This window comes from Camelus dromedarius, chromosome 10 (assembly GCF_036321535.1).
Source record: "Camelus dromedarius isolate mCamDro1 chromosome 10, mCamDro1.pat, whole genome shotgun sequence".
NCBI lineage: Eukaryota > Metazoa > Chordata > Mammalia > Artiodactyla > Camelidae > Camelus > Camelus dromedarius.
Window position 1 is genome coordinate 49,721,195 of NC_087445.1, and position 12,205 is coordinate 49,733,399.

Sequence of the window (12,205 nt, forward strand, 5' to 3'; positions counted from 1 at the left end):
ATTGGTAATATTAACATTCTGATTGAGGCCACAAAGTAATGAAACTGCTTTTTTACTCTAGTCCCTGAGGCTTATACATCCAAATGAATGCCACTCCAGGGGAACCCATTACCCTCAGCCCTTCTGTGGGCCTTTTCTCAAATCACTTCTGAACTCCTCTGCTAGAAATGTCATCAGAGCCCACGGCTAAGTCTTTGGAAAAACCCTCCTTGGGGACAAAGCACACATAGAAACTATCAACTCATTGCCAGTTTATACCAGGAAAGGCCCTTAGAGACCGCCACATATGCCCCCTCAACCTGCAGCTGGAGACACAGAGAGATCTAGAGACTTGCCCAAGGTCACACAGCTTATGTGTGCATGTATATAGCTAGGCTGGTCCCATTCCATCTTTGCTGCTTCTCTCTCATTTGACCTTTGAGGGCATAACTGCCTTTTGAAACCCACCCCAAGTTGTTAGGGGCCATGCTGAGTGCCCAAGGAGGGTGGTGAAGCCGAGCTGTTGAAGGCTGGGTCATCCTGTGACTGGAGCTCGAGTCTCTTGCCCTTGACTCAGGTTGTTAGCAGAGCCAAGGTACAGCCGAGTCCCTCGAACTGTGGACCCCAGGGATTCTGCCTGACCAAATGTGAATGGTGTCCTAGCAACGAATCCACCACCTCCTTTATCATTTCGGCTCCTATTGGATGTGTTAGGTTTTATCCATCTATGATTTCCTTCAGAAATTCATCATGTCCAGCCATCACTATTCTGTTCATCACTCAAATTACACAGCAGAAGCTCTTCAATTCCAAGGGTTCTTCAAGGAGACAGCACTGTCTGTAGCCCAGCCCCACTCCCCAAGCCCCTTCTCACAAGTAATTGCCACCCACCCGCCGGCTCTCCCAATCATCCTTTGCAGTCTCACTCCTCCTGGGGAGCATGAAATGGTCCATTATGAGGCTTCTCTTCCTTAAACCTTTTGGGTCCTTTGATCACGTCGTTTGTCTGCACCTCAGGGCTGTGGCATTAGATACTTACTCTGCCAGAAAGCTTCTTCCCCAGCTCTTTGTGTGATGTTCTTGGCACCCAAATATCAACACTTGTCATTTCTCAGGGCGGGCTTCCCTGAGCCGCCCTTTCCAAAGCCCCCTCCCCCCAGGCATTCTCTATCTGCTGGTTTTACCTTCTTTATTGCTCTTTTCATTTCCTGCAATTTACCTAACCGAAGAATTAAGCTCCATGAGGTTAGGTATGTTATCTGTCTTGATCACAGAACCCAGAACAATACCTGCAGAGATACTTTCTAAGCCTCAATTTCTCCCTCTGACAAGCGAGGAGGTTGGACCAGGTGATAGAGAAGTTTCCTCTTGGTGACTGAGGCAGGGGCCTGGCACAGTGGTAAGAATGCAGGGTTTGGAAGCAAGACGACATGCCCTGGATCCAGCCCCAGCTCCATGGTTTGCTAACTGTGACCTGGGGCAGGGTCCTATCTCCTCCAGGTCCCCGCATCCTCCCTTGCTTGGTGGCTGTGAGGGTTCAGTGAGATGAAGTATGTGCAGCGCCAGTCCCACGTCCAGGACATGGTAGGTCCCCCACAAATGCTAGCCATGGCTATTAATAGTACAGGTGGTTGGTTACCTGGCCACCTGGCACGGCTGCTCACCCAGGATGTCCTGAAGACCCCAGACTGCACCGAGACTGGTACTGACAACAGTCAACAGCCCTCCCATGAACATCCTACCTTTTACTTCCTCAGCTAATTTCCAATTATTGGACATTTAGGCTGTTTCTAATTTTTCCCAATTACAGGCCTCCAAAAAAGCACCCCTGTATCTAAATTTTCTGAACACACACTGATAAGTATGTTTTCAGAAGAAATTCCCAGATGTGTAATTGCTGAGGAATTGCTGAAGGTATAAGAAACTTAAATGTTATTCACACATATATAGGGCCAAATTATTCTCCCCAAATATGAAAAGCTAAAATCCCATTGTGAAAAAAATAAATAAACAAAATAAAATCCCATTGTGTATGAAAGTATCCATTTCCCTGCATCCTGGAGCACAATAGGTATCTCAATTTTTAAGATCATTGTCAGTTTCTTAGGTTAAGAAAAAAAAGTGTATCTCCTCTCATTTTAATTTGCATTTCTCTGATTAATGATTAAGAAGGAGCTCCTTTCAAATACTGATGGGCAACTTTCACTTCTGAGGTGTGTTTCCTCTTTATATCAGATTGCTATGGTAAGAGTCACAATTTTCAGTGTTTTATTTCAAAGCATCCATGTTATTTTTCCATCTTTCACTATTTGGCTATATTTTTCTTGATTTTAAAATGCAACTGGGGGCAATTTCATCTTATTAATTCAGCTATTGGCTATATTTCTCTAATTAATTGCTTAAGCATAAAAGGAAGGAGGCCCCTTTGACCTCTTTCCTGGATCTTGCTGCCGTGAGGCTTTCTCTGATGCACGCAAAGGCATCTGAGGGCTGGTGGTATCTCTTTGAGTCCTGCTTGTTCAACCTAATGTTTACATTCAGATGACGTCTCCAGACCTCTTTCCCATCCGGGACAAGCCACTGGGGGCATCCTTCAAGGATTCTGTGACCCTCTTAAAGTGGGGTGGGGGGTTCAGACCTGAGCAAACAGACACAGTATGGTCTCACCAGGAGATCAATGAGTGTGATTTTTAAACTTCTTTGATATAGTTTATTGGCAATATTTTTTTGCGTGGACAGTAGTGGGATCAAGATCAGGCTGTTTATTCGGTTTGACATTGGAGCCAACACAAGCCCCTATATATTTTTTCATATGTACCACCTTAAATCCCTATCTTTTCTATTTCACAGAACTGTTCTTCATCCAAGGGAAAGGAGAGTGGAGAACACTGGCAATGTGGCTGTTTATTTCACTTCTATGGGTAGAGTCCTTGGAGTGGGACACCGGTGTAGCTTAGCTCTGAAAGGTGACCTCATGCTCACTGTCTTTGCAAGCATGGAGTCGAAGTCATTGCTAACACACTACAGCCCAGACCATTCATCACTGTTCCCAGGTGAAGCTGGCTCCAGTCTCCCTCAGGCAAAACAATGACAGCAGGAAGAAACACTCTCACAATCGTCTGAGAAAAAGTAATAGTTGTTCTTAAAGCAGGTCTCCAATTATGCAGGGCAGAAGAATTTCTTCCATTGTAAAGCTGACACTGAAAGCTGATTGATTACTCATTCTCTGAGGTCAGGTTTATCATGAGATGCTAAAAGTTTCTGAGAACATAACTTTATATAGAGAGTCCCAATTACTGACAGGTTGTGCTCCACATATTTCTGAAAGACAGTTAGTTGTTGGAACCTAGAACATATTTTCCCACAGAAACTATGTTATAAATAGTGGTGCCGTTCCCAGGCTAGCCCACACAAGCTTGCTACCGCACAGTGTGACTAAACTTTATGGGTCTGTCATTCCCACAGTACTGAGCTGAGTCCTGCTTTCTGGGAGATGGGAGTCTCATGGACAGAAGAGAGGAGGAGGAGGAGACAATCCCTTCCACATCTTCAACTGACATCCCCCAGGGGCAGCAAAACTGGCAGAGTTTCTCTCTAGCATCCCTTGTGGGATGCTAGAAACACAGCCTCATTTGGAAGGTACACTAAGGGATAATCTGATTCCTATACTCCAGTTTGTAGGTCACCTGGGGAGCTTGTTAAAAATGCCAGGTCCCTACGTTTTGTTCAGTATGTCTGTGAGATAACATCTGCATTTTTCAAAAATACACAGATTGGTTACCATTGATTAAGTCCCTCTTACAATCTGATTATAGGACCTCCTTTCTCATTAGCAACTTACAGGTGTTTGTTGAGCCCTTTCTGAGATTCCTCCAGTGTTGGCAGAAGGCAGAACTTTCCACTTAAGGAATGCCTGGTGTCTATGAGACTAGTCTTCCAGATACAGAGTTTACATCTCTCTCCCTGTAACGTGCTACGTCTTCCTGTGGAGTCGCAAAAAACATGTCTGCTCCCTGTAATTCACAGCGGTGCCTCAAAGGGCTGAAGTTAGTGACATGCTTACCCTGTCCCCAACTTGCCACTCTTCACCTTTTAAGCAAAACAGTCTCAATTCAGACTTCTACTCTGACTATGACAAAATAGGTTACATCAGACTAAAGCTCTCATAAAGAACATTCAGGAAAGCAGAATAAAATTTTAAAACAGCATCAGAAAGCTGGATATCTAGAAACCAGGGTATCTAGGACTTGAGGAACCAATATCCTGGAGAGAAAAGAAATGTTCTGAGAAGAGTCCAGCATTCTTAGCTGCTTCCTCATGAGGCATTTGCTGATTTGTAAGTAGGAATGCTAGCTAAAGGAACAGAAAACACTGGATAAGAGTTTTCAGCAGACTCTCAGAGACTGGAATTAAAAACGCTGTAGTTCAGGGTTATCAGGGTGGCAAGGCTTGTAGGGCCAAGGTCTCAGAGGAAAAGGAACCACAGAATACCAGAATGCAGACTGACATTCACATTTGAAATATTTGGTGATAACTAAGCTACATAAAGAAAGAGACTGAGAAGCCCCCCCCCCCAAATGGTGGCTAAAGGACTAAGATAACAAGCAGATGTGTTAAGAGTCTCATGATATCAGGAAGACAAAAACTGGAATCCAGGGCCAGTAAACACCCCTGGGTTTCAGTTTAGAACACTGAACCACAAACAGGATTAAGGGCAAACCAAACGAGATCAGGCCTTATGAAAACTAAAACCAGGCCTGGAATCATCTCAATTCTTGATTGTATAAGGTGCTCTGCTCCTATGCTAACTGCTTGCTTGAAGAGAAATAAATCTTCTCTGGAGAAAAACAACATCATCTGTAGCCCCTTTAATTTTTCATGTCCATTCAATTAGTAAAATTTTCTAGATATACCACATGATAGGACAAAATTTTTTTAAAAAGAAAGAAAAGTAAAGAAAGAAAGAAGTAGGGAGGGAGGGGAGGCAGGGAGGAAGGAAGCAAGGAAGACAGGCAATAGAAGCAGACCCACAGATGATCCAAATCTTGTTGTTATTAGACATGGACTTTAACGTAGCAGGTTTGTATGTCCAAGAAAACAGATAAAAGATACAGAATGGCACCAGAGAACTGGAAACTATGAAAGAAAAAAAAGAGTAAAATGAAAATTCTAAACATAAGAAAGACAACAAATGAAATGAAGAACTCAATAGATGGATGAGGCAGCATATTAGACACAGAAGAAAGGTTAGTGAACTGGAAGAAAGGCTAGTAATATTCAGACTGAGGCATAGGGAGGAAAAAAGAATAGAAAATAAGAAATGAACATAAGAGATATATGGAATGTGTTGAAAATGCACATGTATAATTGGTGCCCTGAAATGTGAGGAAAGAGAGAACAGATAGAAGCAATATTTGAGGGATATCATCCTAGAATTTCCTCAAATACACATCAACCCACTGATTCATGAAGTTCTGTAAAGCTCTGTAAACTCCAATCAAGATAAACCCAAAGAAAATCTCACTTTCGCACAGCAGAGTAAAACTGCTGAACACTCAAGCAAAGACAAACATCTTCAAAGCAGCTAGAGAAAAGAAAAGGGTGCATTGCCTTCAAAAGACCGACAATAAGGCTGACTTAATAGAAACAATGGATGCCAGAAGACAATGAAATGACATCTTAAAGTGCTAAAATAACAGACCATCTAGCATTCTACACTTAGTTAATATACCTCTCAGTATTAAAGGTGAAAGAAAGTAAATTTCACACAATCAGAAATTGCAAGAATTTGTCTCCAGCAAACCCATTATAAAAGAAAGATCAATGGGGGTTCCTCAGGCAGAAAGAAAATAATCACAAACAGAACAGAAATGAAGGAATGAAGAGTAATGGAAAGTGTAAATATGTGAGTAGATCTAAATGAAACATGACATCAGGGCAAAGGACACCCAAGGAAGTCTTACAGAAGAAGAACAAAGATATGAGTTAACACTACTAGGCATCAGAACTTATTCTGAAACTTCAATTATTAAGACACTGTGGTATTGGTTAAAGGATAGGCAAATAGACCAATGGAAGAGAACAGAAAGTTAAGAAACAGATCTACACACTATATAAACTCATTTAATTTACAGCAGGAGGATAGAGAGGATTCTCAGTAAGTGATTCTGAATCATTGTTTATCCATATGAAAATATTAATCTTGATCTTACCTCAGACCTCATATAAAATCAATTTCACATGAATTGTATACCTAAATGTGAAAGGTAAAACAAGTTTCTAAAAGACAAGCTAGAAAAATATCTTTATGAGCATGGGTGGGCAAAGATGCTTAAGCAGGACATAAGTAATACATGTAACTGTCTAAGAATTCATATCCAGAATACAAAAAGAACTTCCACAAATCAGTAAGAAACAGGCAGAGAATTCAAGTGGAAAAATGGGCAAAAGACTTGAATAGGCAATTTATAAAAGAGGGTATCAAAATGGGTAATAAGGGTATGAAAGATTCACAACTTTATTAGGCATCAAGGAAATGTAAATTAAAACAAAAATGGGACACCACTACACACCCACTAGAATGGCTAAAATTAAAAAGCTAACAATGCCAAATGTCGGTGAGCATGTGAACCAACTGGAACTCTCAATCACTGCTGGTGGGTGTGTAAATTGGTACAACCACTTTAGAAATCTGTTTGGCAGTGTCTACCAAAGCTGAACATATGCATTCCCTATGACTCAGAAATTCCACCCCTAAGTATGCACCCAAGAGTAATGTGCACATATAGTCGCCAAAATACATTAAATATCTAGAAATAAATCAAATAGAATATGTGCAAGAATTCCACATGGAAAATTACAAAACATTTCTGAGAGAAACTGAATAGACTGGAAGACTCTATATTATTATCAGTTTTTCCTAAATCAATCTATAGATTCAGTAAAGTCCCAACAACAAAGGAGAGCAGATTTGTGTGTAAAAACTGACTCACTACTCCTTTCTCCCACCTCTGAGGCTGCTGTATTGATGAAGGAAGAAAATGACAATTTGTCAAGCGCCTATTGTGTGCTTGGCAGTACTTGGCAAGATATTTTCCTCTATATTACCTCATCTAATGCTTCTAAATCTGTAAAAGAGATATAATCTTCCTAGTATAATGAGAAACAATCTCAAAAAGGTCAACTGACTTGCCCTATGTCTTTGTATCACTATTGATTAGGTTCAGCCACATAACTAAGAGACAAATTATCAGTAACTTAAATGAGATAGTTTCTGTCTCATGTTAAAGAGTCTATATGTAGGCAATGCAGGGTTGCTATGGTAGCTCCACAGTGTAACCAGGGACTCAGGCTCCTATCTTTATGCTCTGCCTCCCTAGAATGAAATTTCCTTCTCAAGGTCACCTGTTGATCCCAAGATGGCTGCTATAATTCCAGCCATCCCATCCATATTCTAGTCAAACAAAGGAGAAGGAAAAAGAAGGGCAAGTTCTCCCCTTAAGGAACATTTTATAAGTCTTATATAATACTTCTACTTACATCTCTTGGCTGGATTTAGAATCCTGGCAGTATCTAGCTACACGGGAGGCTGGGAAATGTACATTTTTCAGCTGGGTGGCAACACACCCAGATAAAAGCCAGAGTTATGTTACTGAGAAGGAAGGAGGTTTATGGATGTCGGTATGGACAACTATCTTCTAGAGTCACTCAGCTGGAAAATGGTGGGGCCAAGATTCAAATCTAGCAAGTGTCAATAGGCCACCACACACTTTCTCCTGAGCCCATATTCTCTTGCCATATCACCTGTCTCCCAGGGATGTGAATACTTAGGGAAGCTGAAGGGAACAGGATCTTTGTGGGGAAGGTGGAGGCAGAGGCAGCAGCATTGTAAAGCTTGACTCCCCAGGGAGCTCCTTTACTTTTCCAAGGCACCTTCCCTTCCTCCTCCCCAGAGCCAGAGCTGCCCTAAAAGCCCCAAGTTCTTTGCCATGGAGCTTCCAAGGCAGTGACAATGAGATGGGTGCAGCTTTTTCTGGGTCATTGCTCTAAGTTGAGGACTCCCTAGATTTGTGTTTCTTCTCATTCTGCTGTGTTTAATAAACAGTCATGGGTGGTCTCAGAAGCTTCTTGCTGGAAAACATTACAAAACTCTTCCAAAGAATGAGCCTGCGCCTTTGATGGAGGGTTGGGGCCACCTCTGAGGTTCCCACTGATTCCAGAGTTCTGTGAACATCTCCATCTGGTGCCTTGGCCCAGCGTTGTGTCTCAGCAGGGGAATGGTAACAGGGAAGAATGTCCTTATTGGAGAGGCTGAGCCATCACTGGAATTTTACACCAGAACTCTAAATGTTCACAGTGGAAACAAACCCAAAGGGACAAAGAAAAGTGAAAGCCGATACTGGAAATCACCAATGTTAACAGAGTCACTGTGGGGGAGTAGAGTGGTGATGGGGAACCGTAATGGGAAGAAAGAACTGTTAAGGCCAAAGCAAGTACCCAGAGGTGGTTTTCGTGAGGCTCAAGAAAACTGAGCTCTGAGTGTGCTCGAGGAAGCCCGAGGGTCTGTATTTATCCCGTCATTGAAAATTCCAGCTGGAAGGGACTGATGAACATGCTTGAGAGGGACAATGACCTTGTTATTCCTCCTACCAGAAATCTCCTGGGTGCCAATGAGCAAGTTGGGGACAGCTTGATATTGAAGATAGGCATATTGAAGAGGGAACTGTGGAGAATGCATTTCAAGGGGGGCCACTGTTCCACCCAATTCTGCAACTTTATCAGGAGTCACTTTTATCCTGGGGGTTCCAGGGTTTAACATTGTAACCACATTACACAGCCTGCTGTAATAATTCAATAGATGTTTACAGAGTTAGAGAATTCCACTGTGAAAGGATGCCAGGAGCTATGTAGTCCAAATCTCTCATTTTCAGCTGAGGAAACTGAGGCCCAGGGAGGGTGAGTGTCTAGCTGAGGTGGCCATGCCAGGATTTGCACTAGATCTCCTGATTACCAGGCCCATGCTGTCCTGTTCTGTCACTTACTAACAGGCCTGCTGAGACATCACAGAAAGGGCTGATTTGAATGTGTTCTGTTTCTAAGCATGTCACAAATCTAGAGGAAGAGCATAGTAGAGGGAAAGGGGCAGTGGGTGGGGACCTAGCAGTCCTGGATCTGTCCCCAACCTGCTGGGTGACTGTATCAGTTTCTAGAGGCTGCCATAACAAACTTCCACAAACTGGGTGGTTTAAAATCTACAGAAATTCATTTGCTCATAGTTGTGGAAACCAGAAATCCAAGACAAAGGTGTTGGCAGGGTTGGTTCCCTTTGGAAACTCCAAGAAAGAATCCATTCCATGCCTTTCTTCTGGCTTCTGGTGGCTGCCAGCAATCCTTGATGTTCCTTGTCTTGTGGACACATTACTCCAATCTCTGCCTCCATCTTCACATGACCTCCTCTGTGTGGCAAGCCTCTCTCTGCCTTCTCTAATAAGGACACTTGTCATTGGATTTAGGATTTACACAGGTAGTCCAAGATAATCTCATCTCAAGATCCTTAAATTAATTATATCTGCTTTTCCAAGTAAGGTCACATTCATGAGTTCTAAGGGTTAGGACATGGACATATCTTTTTAGGGGCCACTATTCAACCCACTACAAGGATCCTGGGTATGTCCCTTCCCCTTTCTGCTTCTTAGCTTTCCAAATAGAAACAGTGAAAGTGGCAAGCATCCATTGACTTGATTCCACAAATGTTTGCTTGTTTTCATGGACACTGATGGACCCCAAAATACGCACCATCAACCCAGCAGCCCGTGCCATGCTGACCATGGTCCCCAGCAGTCGTGTATACCGCAAAATCAAAAGCAAGAACTATTTCATGACTTTCTAGAACTTCCTTTGGCAATAGATTCTTGCAGGTTGGTTGGGGAAGTTGGCTTGTGGTCAGACCACAAATAGGAATGCCTTATCAACTCTGGACCCCACACTCTGGGGAGAGAGCACTCAACAAGAGCAAGTGCAGAGGATGGGCTGAGCGTGGGAAGGGGCTTGACAAACACAACCTGTGCAGGGCTGGGACCAGGGGGAGGTGAGTGAGGCCCTCCCTTCAGGGGCAAAATTGAGGAGGGAGCCAAAAACCTCAGTAATCAAGATAAAAAAAAAAAAAAAAGACCAAAAAACGAATGCAAAAAAATGCATGATGAACAAAATATCAAAATTTTAAAGACAAGATGTGGTTGTGAGACTCAAATCAGTTAGCTCACTCTAACCTTGGCCTTGTGGAGCCTCTCTTTATGTAAAATTTTGGTATTTTGTTCATCATGGATTTTTTGCATTGAGGTCTTTGGCATCCCCTTAAATTTTCCTTTAGTCTCAGCCCTGGAACTGTGAATTACGACCATAGGGATGGGCCCTTTAGTGACAGGGATCACTCTGGGGATGTGGTGACCACCAACAGGACCTGGAGGGGGTGGTGCCCAGAGGGACCAGTGGGGAAAATTAAGGAAGAAGTAGTGAGTCCTGTGCTACTGGGAGGATCTGAGAGTCTGATGGGAGGCCGGTCCATGTGATCTCTAGGAAAGCCCTAAGACCCTCTGATTCCAAGAGGAAAAGAGGCTGAAGATTTCCCCATGTAACTTCAATCATCTTTCAACCTTGAGATAATGTAAAAGCTGCCTCTTGCCTCACAGACTCTTGGACAGGAACTAGGTGCCTGGAATTTTAGAAGCCACCCAAGCTGGGAGCCTGCCTGGCTCTGCTCTGATGGCATTGCTCCATCCTGGAAGACCCAGGAGTTGGTAGCCCATGCTGTGGGGTGAAGTGAACAGCCCCAGGAATAGCCCCAAGGTGTCCCATTCATGGGCACAGTGATAAGGGGGTGAGGTCAGTCTCCTCACCAGCTCCAAATTTAAAAATTTAAAATTAAAAACGAAAGTCAGTGACTTGGGAGATGTTACAAAGTCAAAACACTTACTACAGAAAAAAAAAAAAAAAAGAAACTGCGAAAAAGTGATATTCCCAAAATGCACTCCTGTGTACTCCTACACATCTGGGTGTGGCTCGCCCACTCTGGGTAACATTCAAGCTCCTTGGAACGACACTGAAGCCCTTGGGGAGTCGCATGGCCCTCACCCCAACTCAGCTTCACAGATCTCATGTGTAATCATTTACATCTTTGGTCTTCCTTAAGTCTCTCATTTTAATTATTATACTGTCTACCTGTATGGAATTTTTTTCTTAGTTTTGTACTTCCTTCAAATTTTATACTATTTTTAGGTTAAAGTATAGGGTATCCCTGGACCCAAGAATCTTCTAATAAACTGCAAACTTTAACACCTTTAAAAATAACACTTACTGAAATAAAAATGAGCTGTTTCTACTCATTATTCAGCATCTCCAAAAACTTCATATACTCATTGATTTTGGTATGAAAATATTTCTCCAAACACTTTCTAACCAGAGTGTTTTTCCAGGATCTCTCAGGTGCCAGCTTGATCTAGAGCCGCTTATAAAATGTGTCCTAATGATTTGCCATTTTTGGACAAATCAATAAATCATTCTTAGAGCACTGGCTCTAACTGAGATTAAATAATGGACAATAATAACATACATACTTTTTTACTTTACTATGAAGTTTATTCTTTAAATGAAACTGATGGTGGGTGAGCATCTAAAAATCTGAGATCAGAGGAGACAGGAAAGGATGATGTGCACCGTGGTGCTGAATTTTGGCTGGTGGTTAGAACTGAGAGATGGATGTTGCCATCTTCACCGAGGCTGTCGTCACCTGATTCTTGATAATGGTATCTTACACTCATGGAGAACAGTGTGCTTTGGAAACACTTTTACATATACCACGTTACCCGTTCTCTCACAGCCCAAAGAGATAAGCAGGCCAGGGGTTAGTCATCCCAAGTGGAAACTTGTGGAGGCCTGAGGACTTAAGCACCCTGTCAAGGTCCTCCTCCCAGTTATGACAGCACAAGGTGCCAGGCGCCATGCCAGCCACGTTGCACAATCTGCCAACCAGTCCTCCCTTTGACTCCAGAGGAGGATATTTTCACCACCACTATACAGGTGAAGAAACAGCAGCTCAGAGAACTCAAGCTCAAGATCATGCAGCTGGTAAGTGGCAAAGCTAGGGTTTCGACCAATCTTTCTGGTCCTCAGTACATGTCTCCTCAAGTCTACTTGAGGAGTCTGTCCTCTCCTCCAGGCTGACAGGAGT

The 12,205-nt window shown here is 42.8% G+C and overlaps 1 protein-coding gene across 2 annotated transcripts in view; it reads right to left on the reverse strand.

Annotated features, from left to right (window-relative positions):
* The window catches only part of GABBR2 (gamma-aminobutyric acid type B receptor subunit 2), a 353,289-nt gene that overhangs the window by 132,178 nt on the left and 208,906 nt on the right, over positions 1–12,205 (reverse strand). The window lies entirely within an intron of this gene.